Raw genomic sequence first — 19,887 nt, 5'->3', positions numbered from 1 at the left:
GAAAAACATTCAGGTGCACACAAGCGTCAGCATAAATTATTGTGCTAAAAGCGTGGCTTGATTTCTCTGTGGTACACTTATACCAGTGGAACCTCTTCTGCATCATTGAGGTACCTGCACCAAGGGCCTTGTGGAGGAGGTGTGGGTGCCTCTTGGGACAAGGCCTGTACTCAAGCACAGACAGAACTCTTTACTCACAGGTACTCAGGTTTCCTAAAATGGACTATGTTGCTGGAGGGAGAAAATGATGACCTACGTTGCAGCTCTCCACGCCTCACATCTTGTGACACAAGAACGCTCCTCTCAGTCCTTTCAGAACAACCCTTATCTTTTTTTCTCATTACCCACAAAAAATCTTTCTAGATCCCTTTCAACTCAAAGTGAGAGCTCTCAGAAGGAAAGCTTGAGGAATTAGGAGGTATCATAAATTAGTATTAACATGGGAGGTGGGTGGAGTCTAATCATTTTTACATCTTCTCTGTTTACAAATTGAAAGAAAACAAATCTTTTAAGACTTTTTGGGGGGCCTGCTAGGAAATACTAAAAGACAAGTTTTAGGTATAAAGATCTCATTTAGAATTAGATTTTGAGAGGTTTTAACATTTGGTAAATAGAATCACAATTCATGGAGAAACAATATTTGAATATCTATATTATATAATCATAAGGACAAAAAAACATTTTAAAAGTAAATATAGGAGGTAATACGACTGTAAAAAAAAGACACAACTCATCATTTCATCAATGACAAGGTTTAGTTTTTCTTAATCCAGGACATGATAAGGTCAACGTAAAATCAGGAACTTATTCTGAAAACTCCTAGAATATTTGCCTCAGGCAGATTTCAAAGATGACAAAGATAAGCTTTTGCAAGCTCTTTCTAAGAACAGGAAACCCTGGGGGCTTAGTGGTTATGTGCTAGGGCTGCTAAACAAAGGGTTGGCAGTTTGAATCTGCCAGGCACTCCTTGGAAACTCAATGGTGCAGTTCTGCTCTGTCCTATAGGGTCTCGTTGGCACTGGGTTTGGTTTTTTTGTTTTTTGTTTTCTAAGAGCAATACAGTAATTAAAAAAAAAAAAAAATTTGTCAATGCTGCTAAGAGAAAACCAAATTCTAACTTTTCATACTGTTTGATACTAAAAGTTGTAAAAAATCCTGTCAAGTTTTAGCTCTGAATATAAGAACATCCCTTTATCACAAAGCTTCTACTACTTTACATAAACATAGAGTTTTTCCCCTCAATTTTTTTCTCATTCTAGAACAATGAGATTTTCTACCTTAGAACAAAATTACTTTCTACTTTTAACAGACTCCATCTTGTACACTTTGCCTAATCTAGCCAAATTCCAAGATTTTAAATTACCAAAAAGATCTTGAAAACAGTATTTATGCTGTTGTACTAAAAACACAGTTACTGTTGAAATAAATTTTTGTCATGACAAATTCACTTTCATTAATTTCTGTGAATGCTGGGCCTATTTAATTTTTTAAATGCTCCCTAATCTTAAAATCAATTTTTAAAAAAGCTCCTATAGAGGGTTGGAGCCAAGATGGTGGAATAGACAGACGCTTCTGGTAAGCTCTCTTTACAACAAATACCTGAAAAAACAAGTGAAACGAGTATATTTATGACAAGGTAGGAGCCCTGAGCATCAAAGGCAAGCTTAGAAAACGAACAGAGGGGCAGGGAGAAGAAGAGACAGTTCAGAAGAGGACAGGAGTTACTGGACCTGAATCATGGAGAGCTCTCAGGGATCATTCCCAGAGCATCAGCTGTAGTTTCCTCAGGGAGCAGCAGCCAGCCGCACAGCCTACTCACACCTCTGGAAGCAGAAAATAATGGTGCTATCAGCGAAAGCTAAGTACTTGCATACATTTTACCATGCCCCCTGCCCTGAAGCCACCTTCAGTGACTGAATTCCCTGAGCCTGAGATAGGCACTGTTGAGCAACTAGAGACATCCTTCCGACCTTGGAGAAGGAAAAAATTGGCAATTGGGGGAAAAGATAATTTGTCAGCTCCACTAACCAGGGCAGCTCAGGACAGAAACGGCTCCTGTCCAGGAATAAATGGTCCATGGACTTTGAGCACCTTTTCCTTCTGCAGGACCTGTGTGGGCCAATTTCAGGAGAATAGGCCCTTATTGGCAGATTCCTACCATTTCAGCTGTGAGGTGGAGAGGTGGGTGTTTGATGTCTGACATTGGTTTTTGTATTAAACAAGGCCCTCACCTACCCACATCAGGGCCCTAATGACCGGTAGCTCCACTCAGGTTACCCAGCCACCTGTGGCAGGGGTCCAAGGTAACTGTTACATCCCAGTCCTTACAACCAAAAACTTTGGGTGCCCGTGGTTGGTCTGCAGAACCCACCCACCTGCACCCTCTAGGGAACAGGGACACACTTTCCTCAGAGACACTTGTGGGTCAGTTCTCAGCCCCTTGCCTTGTTCAGAGTGTGACTCCCTGCTGCAATCAGATACCAGTACATACACCAATCACCCTTGCCCCTCTAAGACTGTAGGACACAGTCTGTACCACACACTTGATGATCAGCTACCTGGAAACCTGAGCTTAATTCATACAAGAAAAGCAAATGGACTCCTAGACTGATATACCTGATAACAGTTCTATCCATCTGGGGGCAGGACGTCAGAGCTCCAAAGGTAAAAATAATCAAGCTAGCTCACTCAAGCAACCCGTGTGGACATATCAAAACAAAACAAAGCAAGAAGCTACAACACAGTAAGCAAGCATAAACTAATACAGTAACTTATAGATGGCTTGGAGACAACAGTCAATATAAAGTCACATAAAGAAACAGACCATGATCACTTCAACAATCTCTCAAAACAAAGAATCCAGGGATCTTCTAGATGAAAGTGCATTCCTGGAATTACCGGAGGCTCAATACAAAAGATTAATATACAGAACCCTTCAAGACAACAGGAAGCAAAATGAGGCAATATGCAGAACAAGCCAAGGAACACACAGATAAAGCAATTGAAGAAATTAGAAAGATTATTCAGGAACATAATGAAAAATTTAATAAACTGGACAAATCCATAGACAGACAGCAATCAGAAATTCAGGAGATTAACAATAAAATTACAGAATTAGATAACTCAATAGAAAGTCAGAGGAGCAGAATTGAGCAAGTAGAAGCCAGAATTTCTCAACTTGAAGATAAATTACTTGGCACTAATATATTTGAAGAAAAATCAGATAAAATAGTTTAAAAAATGAAGAAACCTTACAAATCATGTGGGACTCTATCAAGAGAACTAACCTACAAGTGATAGGAGTACTAGAACAGGGAGGGATAACAGAAAATACAGAGAGAATTGTCAAAGATTTTTTGGCAGAAAGCTTCCCTGATATCATGAAAGATGAGAAGATATCTATCCCAGATGCTCATCGAACTCCACATAAGGTAGATCTTAAAAGAAAGTCACCAAGACATAATCAAACTTGCCAAAACCAAAAATAAAGAGAGAATTTTAACAGCAGCTAGGGAAAAAAGAAAAGTCACCTACAAAGGAGAGCCAATAAAAATAAGCTTGGACTACTCAACAGAAACTATCCAGGCAAGAATGCAATGAGATGACTTATATAAAAAATTGAAGGAAAAAAATTGCCAGCTAAGAATCATATATCCAGCAAAATTGTCTCTTAAATATGAAGGTGAAATTAGGACATTTTCAGATAAACAGAAGTTTAGGAAATTTGTAAAAACCAAACCAAAACTACAAGAAATTCTAAAGAGAGTTCTTTGGTTAGAAAATCAGTAATATCAGGTATCAACCCAAGACTAGAACACTGGGCAGAGCAACCAGAAGTCAACCCAGAGAAAAAAACAAAACAAGATGTAAAAAAAAAAAAGCTGAAAACAGGGTAACAGCGATGTTACTATATAAAAGAAGACAACATTAAAATAATAAAGAGGGACAAAGAAACATAATCATAGATCATCCATATAAAGAGGAAGATACAGTGACAAAAAGAAAAAAAAAGTTAGGTTTAAATTTAGAAAAATAGGGGTAAATAATAAGGTAACCACAAAGGAGAAAAACTATCCTACTCATCAAAATAAAATACAAGAAAAAAAATAGGGACTCAGCAGAAACAAAATCAACAATAACAAATATGAGGAAAGGACAATATATAAAGATACTCTATTCAGCACATAAAATTAAGTTGGAAAAAGAAACTGTCAACAACACACAAAAAAAGGCATCAAAACAATAGCACCAAATTCATATCTATCCATAATTACACTGAATGTAAATGGACTAAATGCACCAATAAAGAGACAGAGAGTGGCAGAATGGATTAAAAAACACGATCTGTCTATATGCTGCCTACAAGAGACACACCTTAGACTTAGAGACACAAACAAACTAAAACTCAAAGGATGGAAAAAATATATGAAGCAAACAACAAGCAAAAAAGAGCAGGAGTGGCAATATTAATTTCCGACAAAATAAACTTTAAAGTTAAATCCATCATAAAGGATAAGGAAAGACACTATATAATGATTAAAAGGACAATATACCAAGAAGATACAAGCATATTACATATTTATGCACCCAATGACAGGGTTGCAAGATACATAAAACAAACTCTATCAGCATTGAAAAGTGAGATAGGCAGCTCCACAATAATAGTAGGAGACTTCAACACACCACTTTCGGTGAAGGACAGGACGTACAGAAAGAAGCTCAGGAAAGACATGGGAGATCTAAATGTCACAATCAACCAACTTGACCTCATAGACATATACAGAACACTCTACCCAACAGCAACCAAGTGTACTTTCTTTTCTAATGCACATGGAACATTCTCTAGAATAGACCACATAGGAGGTCATAAAGCAAGCCTTACGAGAATCCAAAACATTGAAATATTCCAAAGCATCTTCTCTGACCATGAGGCCGTAAAAGTGGAAATCAATAACAGAAAAAGCAAGTAAAAGAAATCAAACACTTGGAAACTAAATGATATCCTGCTCAGAAAAGACCGGATTACAGAACGCATTAAGGAAGGAATAAAGAAATTCATAAAATCCAATGAGAATGAAAAAACTTCCTATCAGAACATTTGGAACACAGCGAAAGCAGTGGTCAGAGGTCAATTTATATCAATAAATTCACACATCCAAAAAGAAGAAAGGTCCAAAGTCAAAGAATTATCCCTACAACTTGAGCAAATAGAAAGAGAGCAACAAAAGAAACCCACAGGCACCAGAAGAAAACAAATAAAAAAAATTAGAGCAGAATTAAATGAAATAGAAAACAGATAAACAATAGAAAGAATTAACAAGACCAAAAGCTGGTTCTTTGAAAAAATCAATAAAATTAATAAACCGTTGGCCAAACTGACAAAAGAAAAACAGCAGAGGAAGAAAATAACCTGAATAAGAAATGAGATGGACTATATTACAACAGACCAAACTGAAGTTAAAAGAATCATATCAGACTACTATGAAAAATTGTATTCTAACAAATTTGAAAACCTAGAAGAAATGGATGAATTCCTAGAAACACACTACCTACCTAAACTAATACAAACAGAGATAGAACAACTAAGTAGATCCATAACAAAAGAAGAGATTGAAAAGGTAATCAAACCCACCCCACCCCCCCCCCGCCCCCCCAAAAAAACAGCCCTGGCCTGGACGGTTGCACTGTAGAGTTCTACCAAACTTTTAGAGAAGAGTTAACACCACTACTACTAAAGGTATTACAGAGCAAAGAAAAGGACGGAATACTCCCAAACTCATTCTATGAAGCCAGTATATCCCTGATACCAAAACCAGGTAAAAAAAAAAAAAAAAACACCACAAAAAAAAGAAAATTACAGACCTATATCCCTCATGAACTTAGATGCAAAAATCCTCATCAAAATTCTAGCCAATAGAATTGAACAACATATCCAAAAAATAATTCACCATGACCAAGTGGAATTCATACCAGGTATGCAGGGAAGGTTCAACATTAGAAAAACAATTAATGTAATCCATCACATAAATAAAACAAAAGACAAGAATCACATGATTTTATCAATTGATGAAGAAAAGGCATTTGACAAAGTTCAACACCTATTCAGGTTAAAAACTCTCAGCAAAATAGGAATAGAAGGAAAATTCCTCAACATGATAAAGGGCATTTCTACAAAGCCCACAGCCAACATCATCCTAAATGGAGAGAGCCTGAAAGCATTCCCCTTGAGATTGGGAACCAGACAAGGATGCCCTTTATCACCGCTCTTATTCAACGTTGTGCTGGAGGTCCTAGCCAGAGCAATCAGGCTAGATAAAGAAATAAAGGGCATCCAGATTGACAAGGAAGAAGTAAAAGTATCTCTATTTGCAGATAACATGATCTTATTCACAGAAAGCCCTAAGGAATCCTCAAGAAAACTACTGAAACTAATAGAAGAGTTCAGCAGAGTATCGGGATACAAGATAAACATGCAAAAAATCAGTTGGATTCCTCTACACCAACAAAAAGAGCATCAAAGAGGAAATCTCCAAATCAATACCATTTACAATGCCCCCAAGAAAATAAAATACTTAGGAATAAATCTTACCAGACATGTAAAAGACATATACAAAGAAAACTGCAATACACTTCTGCCAAGAAACAGAAAGAGACCAACATAAGTGGAAAAACATACCTTGCTCATAGATAGGAAGACTTAACATTATAAAAATGGCTATTTTACCAAAATGATCTATACATTTAATGTAATTCCAATCCAAATTCCAATGCCATTCTTTAATAAGATGGAAAAACAAATCACCAACTTCATAAGGAAGAGAAAGAGTCCCCGGATAAGTAAAGTATTACTGAAATAGAAAAACAAAGTGGGAGGCCTTACTTGACCTGATTTTAGAACCTGTGGTACAGTCACAGTAGTCAAAACAGCCTGGTACTGGTACAACAACAGATACATGGACCAATGGAACATAATTGAGAATCCAGACACAAATCCATCCACATATGAGCAGCTGATATATGACAAAGTCCCCAAAACAGTTAAATGGGGAAAAGAGAGTCTTTTTAACAAATGGTGTTGGCATAACTCGATATCCATCTGCAAAAAAATGAAACAAAACCCAGGCCTCACTTCATGCACAAAAACGAGCTCAAAATGGATCAAAGACCTAAATATAAAATCTAAAATGATAAAGATCATGGAAGAAAAAATAGGGTCAACATTAGGATCCCTAATACATGGCATAAACAGTATACAAAACATTACTTACAACGCAGAAGAAAAACTAGACAACTGGGAACTCCTAAAAATCAAACACCTGTGTTCATCCAAAGACTTCACCAAAAGAGTAAAAAGATTACCTACAGACCGGGAAAAAGTTTTTAGCTATGACATTTCTGATCAACTTCTGATCTCTAAAATCTACATGATACTGCAAATACTCAACTGCAAAAAGACAAATACCCAATTAAAAAATGGGCATAAGATATGAACAGACACTTCACTAACGAAGACATTCAGGTAGCTAACAGATACACTAGGAAATGCTCACAATCATAAGCCATTACAGAAATGCAAATCAAAACTACCATGACATTTCATCTCACTCCAACATGGCTGGCATTAATCCAAAAAACACAAAACAATAAATGTTGGAGAGGCTTTGGAGAGATAGGAACACTTATACACTGCTGGTGGGAATGTAAAATGGTATAACCACTTTGGAAATCGATTTGACGTTTCCTTAAAAATCTACAAATAGAACTAACATATGATCCAGCAATCCCACTCCTTGGAATATATCCTAGAGAAATAAGAGCCTTTACATGAACAGATAAATGTACACCCATGTTCACTGCAGCACTGTTCACAATAGCAAAAAGATGGAAGCAACCAAGGTGCCCATCAATGGATGAATGGATAAATAAATTATGGTATAATCACAGAATGGAATACTACCCATCAGTAAAGAACAATGATGAATCTGTGAAACATTTCATAACATGGAGGAATCTGGAAGGCATTATGCTGAGTGAAATTAGTCAGTTGCAAAAGGACAAATATTTTATAAGACCACTATTATAAGAACTTAAGAAATAGTTTAAACTGAGAAGAACATATTCTTTTGTGGTTACATGATGGGGGAGGGAGGGAGGGTGGGAGAGGGGCACTCACTAATTAGACGGTAGATAAGAACTACTTTAGGTGAAGGGAAAGACAGCACACAATACAGGGGAGGTCAGCACAATTGGACTAAACCAAAAGCAGTTTCCTGAATAAACTAAATGCTTCGAAGGCCAGTGTAGCAGGGGCAGGGATTTGAGGACCATGGTTTCAGGGTACATATAAGTCAATTGGCATAATAAAATCTATTTCAAAAACATTCTGCATCCTACCTTGAAGAGAGGCGTCTGGTGTGTTACACACTAGCAAGCGGCCATCTAAGATGCATCAATTGGTCTCAACCCACCTGGATCAAAGGAGAATGAAGAACACCAAGGACACAAGGTGATTATGAGCCCAGAGGACAGAAAGGGCCACATAAACCAGAGACTATATCAACCTGAGACCAGAAGAGCTAGATGGTACCCAGCCACAACCAATGAATGCCCTGACAGGGAACACAACAGAGAACCCCTGAGGGAGCAGGAGAGCAGTGGGATGCAGACCAAAAAGTCTCATAAAAAGACCAGACTTAATGGTCTGACTGAGACTAGAAGGACCCCGGTGGTCATGGCCCCCAGAACTTCTGTTGGCCCAGGACAGGAACCATTCCCAAAGCCAACTCTTCAGACAGGGACTAGACTGGACAATGGGTTGGAGAGGCACGCTGGTGAGGAATGAGCTTCTTGGATCAAGTGGACACTTGAGACTATGTTGGCATTTCCTGCCTGGAGGGGAGATGAGAGGGTGGAGGGAGTTAGAAGCTGGTGAAATGGACACGAAAAGAGAGAGTGGAGGGAGGGAGTGATCTGTCTCATTAGGGGGAGAGCAATTCGGAGTAAGTAGCAAGGTGTATATAAGATTTGTGTGAGAGACTGACTTGTATACTTTCACTTAAAGCACAATAAAAAAAAAATGATACAGACCAAAAAAAAAAAAAAAAAAAAAAACTCCTGTAAAGGATATTATAACCTAATTGGTAATACAATTCAGAGATTAAAAAAAAAATACAACATTTACACACATAACATACACCCATATAGATATGGGAACAGAAAGAGTAACGGTTACCTCTCCTGAAGTCAAATATTTAACCATATCTACTGAATGTTTTAAAGAATCTATCAGAGAGGCAATTTTGTATTCTTCTCTCTTTTTGAAGCCACAGTATATCAATCGATATAAGGACCCCAATATCTTTGAGATGTGTGGAATGCCCTTATGTCTAGTTCACTGCTTAAATAAAGCAGTTTGCCTATCTTGAAAAACCTCCAAAGTATCCACTGCAGTCCCAAATGATCCTGTGTTAAGTTACGCCATTTAGAAAGACAACTGCAAAAATTAGGAGTGAGAGAACACAAAAACAGCAGGACTTCTTCCAGAAATAGGAGAGAGTTTAGCCTTAAATGATCCTATGTGAGCTACCAAGTTTGGTAGGAATATAATGCTCATAGATCTTGTTTCCTGGGCCACATCCTGATTGTTGGCTACCTCCCAACGTAGACCTGACAGCCTGTATTCTCTGGCAAGTGGAAAACCAGGCAGAAGGCTCTCTCTGAATCAAAGCCAAGTTCTCAGGACAAAAACAAAATGGAAGGTGAACCTCATCCAGTTTTACAGGTGACCCACACTAAGTTTGTCCAAGTGGAAGCTGGTCTGGTAAGAACTGAAATTAGCCTATCAATGAGCGTGGCTCAAACAGACTGAAGGAGCCTACACCTGTGTTCTACCCTATGATTCTCCTTTTTATGACAAACAACATTTTTGGGCAATACAACACAATAGAGTAACAGTAGCAAAAAGAAATCAAAGCATACAGTGTTTATTTACTCAGCTAATTCTGTGCACACACAGGGAGACCTCTCTCTGCAGACAAAGAGGGAGACTCATCTTAGGCCAGTTACAGCAAGTTTTTAAGGAGAAAGTGGAGGAAATACAGATGAAAATTAAGTAAAAGGACTAACCTTACCATGATTAAATTGAAGCACATTCCCTGCCTTTCTTAAGGTTAGTTGATATTGGCCACTAGGTGACGTTTATGGCCTAGACAACCTCTAAGGGTTTGCACAAATTCTTAGGTGTTATCAGGAGATTTCAGATAAAAAGGGTACCTCAGCTACTCAAGAAATTCCAAGGGCTATGTCTCAGGGAAAATAACAAAAGCCAAATCACATTGGGTAAAGTAAATTCTTTGTACAAGGTAAACTCTAAGCAAGGATCTGGGAAGTCATGTCACAAAAAGGGATTTGTACAATTTGATTTTCCCTGTGTCTCCACTGTGTCTCGTTCTTCCTGTTTTTGTGTTTTTGGGTGCATTCCACATCGGTCAGTGACCTTTGTGAATTTCCCCATGAACTGAGAGAAATCTGTCAGTTTCTCTGGTCCTCAGTTTCTCTCTTTAGCGATCTCCAGTCATTCAATCCGTATCTGAACTGATGAGTGAATGTTCGTTTACCCTATATTATGTAATGACTATATTGAGAACATGGAAGGGGAATATGTAAGAGAGCTGAATTCTCACCTATTACATAAGTAATTCCATAGGTAATGTTTAAAAATGGTGATTCAGAAATAATGATATAAACTTGTAATTACGTAGAGGTAAAACCCAACAAATTCCTGAAGTCGTTGACAGAGGCTACAGACGATGGGTAAAGGTATCTGGAGGATTGCTGAGTTTTTAACAAGCACTTCATGCACATGGAGCCCTGGTGGCAGAGAGGTTAAGGGCTATGGTGAGCTATGGCTGTTGGCCAAAAGATGAGCAGTTCCAATCCACCACTCACTCACTGGAAACCCTATGGGACAATTCTACTCTCTCCTGTAGGGTCGTTATGAGTCCAAATCGACTCTGGCAATGGATTTGAGTTTTTTTTGGTATATATACATGCACATCTTATCTAACCACCTGAAACTCAGACAATTCCGGGCAAGATTCCTAGGGGAGGTCCCATTTCATTTAGTCTTCATGGCTTGTTCAACAGGCATTTTTCCTCACTTCTGAAGGTGTACAGTTTAAAATTGCTGGTCCATTCTACATCCAAAATTCCTTCCTGGAAGTCCATGAAGCCCACAAGGTCTCTAGGAGGCCCCACTCATACTTTGTGCTCACTTGGAGCCAGGCCACCCATACAGAAAAGAAAAGAACTGAAAGAACATTCCTTATATCTAGTCCAGGTTCCTCCAAGTTGTCTGGTTCCACCCCTACTATCTTGTGGTTTTCCAGCCATTAAGTCACAGGGAAAGATTTACATTGGAATATTGTTCTGCAGGTTTCTGGCTGTGTCACTTTGGGCAAGAGATTTACCCTCTCTGAGCTTCAGTGTCCTCAACTGTAAAAGAGGACCTATGTTGTTTCAGGTTGTGTGTCACCTTGGCTGCGCCATGATTCTCAGTGGTTTTGCCATTATGATGTAGTTTCACAGTTATGTAATGATATATTCACCCCCATGGTGATATATAATGTAATCTCTTCCATGATGATATCTGCTGTGAGTAGCCAATCAGTTGAAAAGAAGTTTCCTTGTGTGTGACTAACATTCAATGTATATGGAATTTCTGGAAAAGCTTACTGGCCTTTGCTCACTTTGCATCATTCGTTTGGCTCATCACCATGCGAACTCAAGTTCTTGGGACTTGAACCAGCAGCTGGATGTATTACCTGCTGATCTTGGGATTTGGTGGACTCCTCAAGGTGAGGTCCAACAGCCTAACATCTTACCTGCCCATCTTAGGTTCACAAGCCTTTGAGCTAACGAGTTAGAAAAAGCCTCCAGGCTGAACCACAGACTTGGGACCTTCCAGCTTCTACAACTGTGTGAGCCATTTCCTTGATATAAATCTCTATCCATAGCTATAAGTATACCTATCTATATGCACATCTATTATTTTTCTATCTATCTGACTATCTATCTATCTGTCTACACGGCTTGCTGGTTTTTCTTCTCTGGAGAACCTAGCCTAAGACAGATTACGTGCCTTTGTCTTTTTAATCACTTCATATGCATGTGAAATTTGGATAATGAACAAGAAAGACAGAGGAAGAATTGATGCATTCAAACTGTGTTAAAGGTGATGAATGTTGCTTATATTGCAGACTGCCAAAGGAAGGAACAAATCAGTCTAAGGAGAAATACAACCAGAATGCTCATTAGTAGCTAGGGTGGCAAGACTTCACCTTGCTTAGTTAGGTCACATCATCAGCAAAGACAAATTGCTAGGAAAGAACCAAGGAAAACCTTTGTTAAGATGGATTGACTTAAAAGCTAGAAATATGCCCCAAAACTACCAATGATCATAAAGATGGTATAAGACTGGGGAATGTTTTGTTCCGGTAAATGCAAGGTCATGAACCAGAACCACTCCATAGCAACTAAGGATAGCAACAACATCAGTTGCTATGTTTTAGGCTTCTGAGATGAACATATTCAACACAATGCCTGGTACACAGTAGGTGTTTAATAAAGAGTAGTAATGAATTGTTAAGCTTTCCCTTCCCTCGGAGGTTTAAGTTTTGCAAATACTATCATATGTAATTCATAGGTTATGTACATATCACTTTATAGATTACCCATTTAGAGCAACACTGTGAGGAATGTCAATACAAAAATCTGATGAATATAAAGGTCTAATCTAAAATCGATAAAAAGCTGCAACAACTGAACAACAAAAGGACAAACAATAGGACAGAGTAGAACAGCCCCATAGGGTTTCCATAGAATGGCTTGTGGATTTGAACTACCAGCCTTTTGGTGAGCAGCCGAGCTCTAATCACTAAAAAAAAAAAAAAAGTTGCCTTCTAGTCGATTTTGACTCATAGCTACTCTATAGGACAGAGTAGAACGGCCCCATATAGTTTCCAAGGAGCACCTGGTGAATTAGAATGGCTGACCTCATGGTTAGCAGCTGTAGGACTTCACCACTACACCACCAGTGTTTCCGTAACGAGTAGAGGGATTCAAATCAAAACTGCAATGAGATATCATCTTACCCTTGCTGAAAAGGCACTGACAAAAAAAAAAGAGAATAGGTAACAAATGTTGGTGAGAATGTGGGGAGACTGAAAACCTAATCCATTGTTAGTGTAACCGTAAAATGGTACTCCCAAAAGAAAAACAGTATGGTGCATTCTAAAAAAAAAAAAACTAGAACTACATCTACCTATAATCTAGCATTCTCACTCCTAAGTAAAACGCAAACACATTGCTGACAAGTTGATTCCGAATCATAGCAACCCTATAGGACAGAGTAGGACTGCCCCATATGGTTTCCAAGGAGCAGCTGGTGGATTCAAATTTCCTACCTTTTAGTTAGCAGCCGTAGCTCTTAACCACTATACCACCAGTGTTTCCAAAGTATCTATAGGTATGTGTCAATACAAATATGTGGGGGAAGGCATATATACTTATTGAAGACCCAAATATGGATATTCCACAGGTAAAACCAAACACCGTCCAAGACTGATTTTCTGGGTTTGAAAGCTTAGGACCATCATTTCATGGGACAATTCAGTCAATTGGCTTAACATAGTCCACAAAAATCATGATCTGCAATCTTGTAAAGTGAGTAGGGTTTGGGGTCTTAAAAGCTTTCAGGCTGCCATCTAAGACACAAAGACAGACCTCTATTGCCAGGAGCAAGAATTAAGAAGCTAAATAACAGCTCAGATAAGAAACAAGTCTTCACAAGGCATAACCTCATCTACTCTGAGATCAAAGAACTAAGTTGTTCCTGGCTGCCATCACTGGCTGTTCTGACAGGGTCACAGCAGATGGTCCTGGATAGAATGAGAGAAAAATGTGAAGCAGAACTCAAATTCTTATTTAAAAACCAGACAAGCCGGAGCAGTAGAAGACAGAGGACTGCCTGAGACTATCGCCCTGGCACACTCTTTAAGCCTAGAACCTAGCCTTTGTTCCGGGATCACTTTTTAGCGAAATAGAGTGGCACACAAAATAAATATTACCTGTAAGGTGGGAGCTCTACTTAAGAACCATAGTATGAGATGAAAAGGTCAACAATAACTCCAAAGCACAGATGAGAAGTAGGCAGGGCAACTTGAGTACTGGAAATGGAAGAAACAATACAATGAAAGTGAACGTCCACACATTATGATTAATGTAACTAATGTCACTGAATAATTTGTGCAGTAATTGCCAAATGGGACTCTTTAACTTCCTTTGTAAACTTTCACCAAAAACTCAGTTATTATTTTTAAAAATCCAGTCAATAAATCGGTTAGTGTTAAAAGATTTTGAGTACAAAAACTTTTCCCAAACATACCACTCCTCCAACGAGATGAGCTCTTCACATTACAATTTTTATCATCTTATATACAGTACAAACTGTAAGTAGATTTTCCAAAAGGGACATTTAAAATGAATTGTTGTCATTCACTTAATCAGCAGGTGATGGGCTATTAAATGTGGGGTTTTAGATTGGATAGGTTTATTAAGTTTGTGTTTCTGTATTCTATGGGCTAGTTATGGTTTATCTAAATATTTAAACATTTCCCAAGACTTTGTCTTCATCATAAGTTGTTAGTTTCTGGTAAGGGTTAAGAGTTAAGTTTAAATAGTGGAGGGGTCAATTTTCTTTAAGGACATATATCATCACTCCTATTTTACAGAGGACAAATAGGAGGTCCTGAGACAGAATATATTGTTAACTCAGTTTATTTTGACTCCACATCCCATAGTTCTTATGAATTCAGGCTATGGGTGGTGATAATATACATTGGACACATTTCAGAGCCACAGCTCTGGGGAGCGACTAGGAAGGTGGCTGGGATGGAAGAGTAGCCTAGACCTCCAAGAAAGTCGCTTCATGTGCCTGAGGCCAGCTCCTAACTGCAGCCTCTACGCACCACTCCCCACACTGACCTATAAGTGCGCATACCCCTTCCTCACAAGTTCTAGTCTCAGGTGCTCTCACTTGGCTCAGAGACACAGGGATGACCAGCATCTTCCCAGAGCAGGTACTTTACAATGTATTTCTGTCCTTTGGAGACCACAGTGTACAATTTAAAAAGAAACCAAAACAAAAAATATACTTCAGGCTCTGTAGTCAGAAGCCTGTGTATTAGACCCTAAGAGGTTACTCACTGAGTGACCGTGGACAAGATATTTAACCTCTCTTATCCTTTTCTCACTTGTAAAAAGAAGATAAAATGTTCAAGTGAAGATGAATATGGTATTAATTTTAAGCACAGCACCTGTCAGAAGTTGACAAATGAAAATAGTTTATCAGAGAGAATTGGGTTGAACACTGGGGTTTTGAACAGCTGAGGCCTCCCTATGCTCTGGGAAGATGCTCCAATAAATATTAAATGCTTTATTTTTTTTGTACATTGATTATTTTGACAGGATGAACTAAAGAATATACATATAAAACCTGATGGTACAGGTGAGACACAAGCACACAAATTTAAATATAATATAATGCAGACAGCGATGAAAACAGGAGACAGTGGTGCTTCAGTACTAGAGCGTTCACGTTCCTTATGGGAAACCCATGAGGGAGTCTGTTCAATTCCTGAAAGGTGGGCCTCATGCTCAGGCAGCACCCTGAATATGAATGTGAGGCAGCCATTTTGTGACTCCGAACAACAAGAATATGGGAAAGGGCAAAAGGATTTCAGTGACTTGACTTCGACTTTTAAGCCTCTGACCTGGTATTAGCAACTCCCTTCCTCCAGAGTTCTTATTATGTGAGAAAACAAGCCCTTGTTTTTTTAAACCATCATCAGTTTGGTATTTTATGACTTGTAGGAGAGAGCACTACTTATGCAGGGAATCATTATTTTATTTTATAATTATTGTTATGTTTTTCACTTTTTGGTTTTCTGAAAAGATATTTATTCCCTTTTCCAACTGAACTGAATAAAGAAATATGGGTAGAAAATCATTTTCACTTAGGTTTTTTTTTTTTTTCCCTCTGTTTTCTTCTACTGTCTCATGTTATTTTTAAGAACTTTAATGCTATGATTTTTTTCCCTGAACCTTTCTACAGATACTGATTTTCCCTCTGTAAGCTCTTAGTATCTTCTCCCTATCCCTGGTGGTTGGAAATGTTATCATTAAGAGTATCGTATATAAGGACTTTCATCTGTTCCCTCTGTTGTTTCTATTACCTCCGCGGTGTTTCTTCCTTGGCCTTGTGTTCACATTTTAGATAGAGACTCTAAGGAGCCACTTAAACCCTGTGTGCTTGGGCAAGAAGGGGGGTCCTCAGTAAGCAAAACTTAAGTTTAGATAATGGGGGTCAAGTGGGCAAACAAACCCTGCTTTGGTTTTCAAATGTAAAAATCTCCAGGTCTTTTTCTAGAATCATGCAGCTTTCCCAGAGAAGGATTATCTGATCTCTTCTCTAACTAGAGAGTGTTTGGTAGAGGCTGATCAGCCTTCTGGAAGCTGAAAAGAGAAACGACACAGAGGTCTCATCATTCAACATTTAGACTTTTACTTAATCCTCCAGGTTTCAGTCTGACACCTTCCTCATCTCTACTCCCTAACCCTGTAGTAGTGCTCTCTGCCCCAAGCCTATCTGGTTTGATTTCCCCAAAGAATATACCTCCCTTCCCCTAAGGGAGTAAGGGTGGAGTTGGTATGTAGATGTATGACATGGGGAGCTGGTAGCTGTATATGAGTCTGAACTCAGTAGGGAGGGGGGACCTGAGGTTCTTACTTTTTATTATATATTCTTATAGGCAATGTTTTTGGTGGAGCAATCCATATAACCCACGCCTTCTTCTGGTAGTGAATAGGTACATCAGCATGATTCTCATCACGATCCCCCTCTTTGGGCACTTAGATTTATTTTCTTCTACTCTGCTAAACCAGTTACCTCTCCTCTGACCCTTTGATAAGGAGCCCTTGTGTTCCAATGGTTAAGCACTGGGCAGCTAACCAAAAGCTTGGCCAATGCTACCTGCCACAGCTCCACCAGAGAAAGAACAGGTGTTCTGCTCCTGTAAAGATTAAAAAAAAAAAAAAAAAATTACAGCCTAGAAAATACTATGGGACAGTTCTCCTTTACATGGGGCCTCCATGAATCAAAAAACAACTTGAAGGCACCAAATAGCAACAATCCACTTAATGCTTCAAATAACACAGTTTTAATGTTACGGTTATGTGCTTGTTTCACAGATAAATACGTGGGGCTTTACAAAATTAATATCTTGATGTTGACTCTTCCTGCCCTACCCTTCCCAAGGCCGAGATCATATTCATCTTGTCCCAGAAACGCATCTTTTTTCTGTTTCCCAGTTCAAAAGCACCTTCTTGGGCTATTCTTGGCAAGAGTCACTAGGGTCACAGCACATTTAATAGGCTTTTTCTCTTCGCTGTGTACATGTAGTGTGACTATAGTATGTGCATGTGTGTGCACAGTGGAAATTTTGACCTAGAAGGCCCAGGAGCTCTCACATTGCCTGGGACACTTCTTAGCCATCCTTCCTTGCTTCTCAGCATCAGAGGCCTGCAGGTTCAGCACTTTTTGTAGAGCGGTGCAGTACAATTTAAAATCTTTTTCCCCAGGCCCTGGCTCTGTATCTCCTAACAACACATTTCCTGTAACATCTTTCCTCTAGTTGGCCTCCCTTTATGTGAGCTGCCCAACGCCAAGGAAACCTACCTGTATATGCAGGTGAAACAGAATGGAAACCTCAAACAAGTGCAAGCTGTTTTCCTATTGACCTACTCACGCCTAACAGGGAAAGTTGCTGAGTTATTTAGAATATCGGCATCTATCAGGTGGGTATATGCAACACTTTATATTTGCACGTTTTCTCTTCTTTCTAATGCTGTCTCTTCCTGGTCTCTTCACCTCACAGGCATTGCATCTTCCTTAGCTTCTCTTAAAGGAGTCTTGGTGGCACAGTGGTTATGATTTTGGCAGCTAACCAAAAGGTCAAACCCAGCAGCTGTTCTCCAGGAGAAAGATGTGGCAGTCTGCTTCCATAAAGACTGACAGCGTTGGAGACACTAGGGGGCAGTTCTACTCTGTCCTGTGGAGTTGCTATCAACTCAGCCACAATGGATTTTAGCTTCCCTCATGTCTCTGCTCAGCACCACACACATGCAAAACTTAGCTCCTTTTCTCCTTTGACCCCTTTGCCACCAGATGTAAGAAAAGGCATCTGGGAGTCCAAGGGTTTTTGCAAATCTGGGGTTTAAACAGAGGGGTTTTACACCACCATGTTCTCTTACCACCTTCCCCTCAAGACTCCTCTCCAGGCTCTCCAACCTTCAGTTTTCTCTAAAGCCCTAGGAACCACACATCTCTTGGAACCTTAATTTTCCCCTTTTATTATGCAGAACAGCATCCTTCCTTGTCCTTCTCATGGCCCCAGCTCTATCATCTTTGTAGATCATGTTCTTCATGCTGGGAGACTCATACTTCTTCTATTTGCAAATTGTTTATTAAATAATGAAAAAACCAAATACTAGTTTTTAAACTAATTCAACCATTTAGTTTTTAGTAATTGTAACTACTCTATTTTGAGCCACGTGTTTTTAGAAAAAAAAAATTGATCACCCTGTTTGCATATAGAATGAGTTTTTAAAAGAAATCTTATGCTTCAGTTTCTTTGGTTTTGATTATTTTAATAGTTGTAGAAAAAATGTGGAGATAATTGAATTTAAAGAAATTGCTTAAAGTTCGGAAAATAAACATTATTGAAAATGGTGTATACAAGGTGGATTTTGATAATATTCTCATTTACCTAGAAATGGAAACTGCATTTAACATATAAGCTCATTCTAACATTGGTATTTCACATGCCTTTTCAGGATGAGAGTAGGTACAGTAGTATGGGACTTCCTACATAACATTTGCAATAGCACTTAGATCATCAAATAACATTTCCACAAAAGGATCCAATAAATTACACAAGGAGAAATTATTATCCCCTTTATATAGATGGAACCCACACATTTAGGTTCTCTTCTTCTTTCTTTATATCTTGTTTGTTAGCAGAATCCTTGAAGTAGGCAACTTTCATACTCTCTGTCTTATATCCTTCCTGGTCTGTGGATCCTCTCCTAATCCTTTCCTGTAGTCCATGCTTCACTGTGCTTCGCACTGGGCACCCCTGTTCCTAACTTCCTACTCAGAGTAGTGCTGTGCACAGTGAGCTGACACCTTCTGCCTGGAGGCCAGATGGCTCCACAAGGCCTGCACATCATCTTTGGCCAATTTACTTACTGAAAGCTCAGAGCAATTTCTTAAGAGAATTTCACCATAGGAAGGCTTTTCCTTGCAAAGCAGGTCTCCTCTTCTTTTTTTTTTTTTTTTTACCTTCCCACGGTGGCAGGGAGGTGGATTTTTTCTGTAACAACTTTATTGTGATATCATCCCTGTACCATACAATTCACTTACTTAAAGTATACAACTCAATGGTTTTTAGTACATTCAAAGAATAAGCAACCATCACCACAACCAATGTTAGAACATTTTCATCACCTCAAAATAAACCTTATACCCATTAGCAGTCCATCCCCATTTCTCCCCAACACCCCCAGTGGCACTGATTCCGTTCATCATGTCGGGCAACCATTACCACTGCCCTGGGAATAATGATTTATATTCTGTCCCTATGGATTTGCCTATGCTGGACATTCTCTATAAATGGAATCATGTGATGTGGTCCTTTGTGATTGGTTTCTTTCATTCATCCCAATGTTTTTAAGGTTCATCCATGTCACGACATGTGACATGCCTCGTGT

This window comes from Elephas maximus, chromosome 7, assembly GCF_024166365.1.
Source record: "Elephas maximus indicus isolate mEleMax1 chromosome 7, mEleMax1 primary haplotype, whole genome shotgun sequence".
NCBI classification, from domain to species: Eukaryota; Metazoa; Chordata; class Mammalia; order Proboscidea; family Elephantidae; genus Elephas; species Elephas maximus.
Note: the sequence above shows the minus strand (reverse complement) of the source record.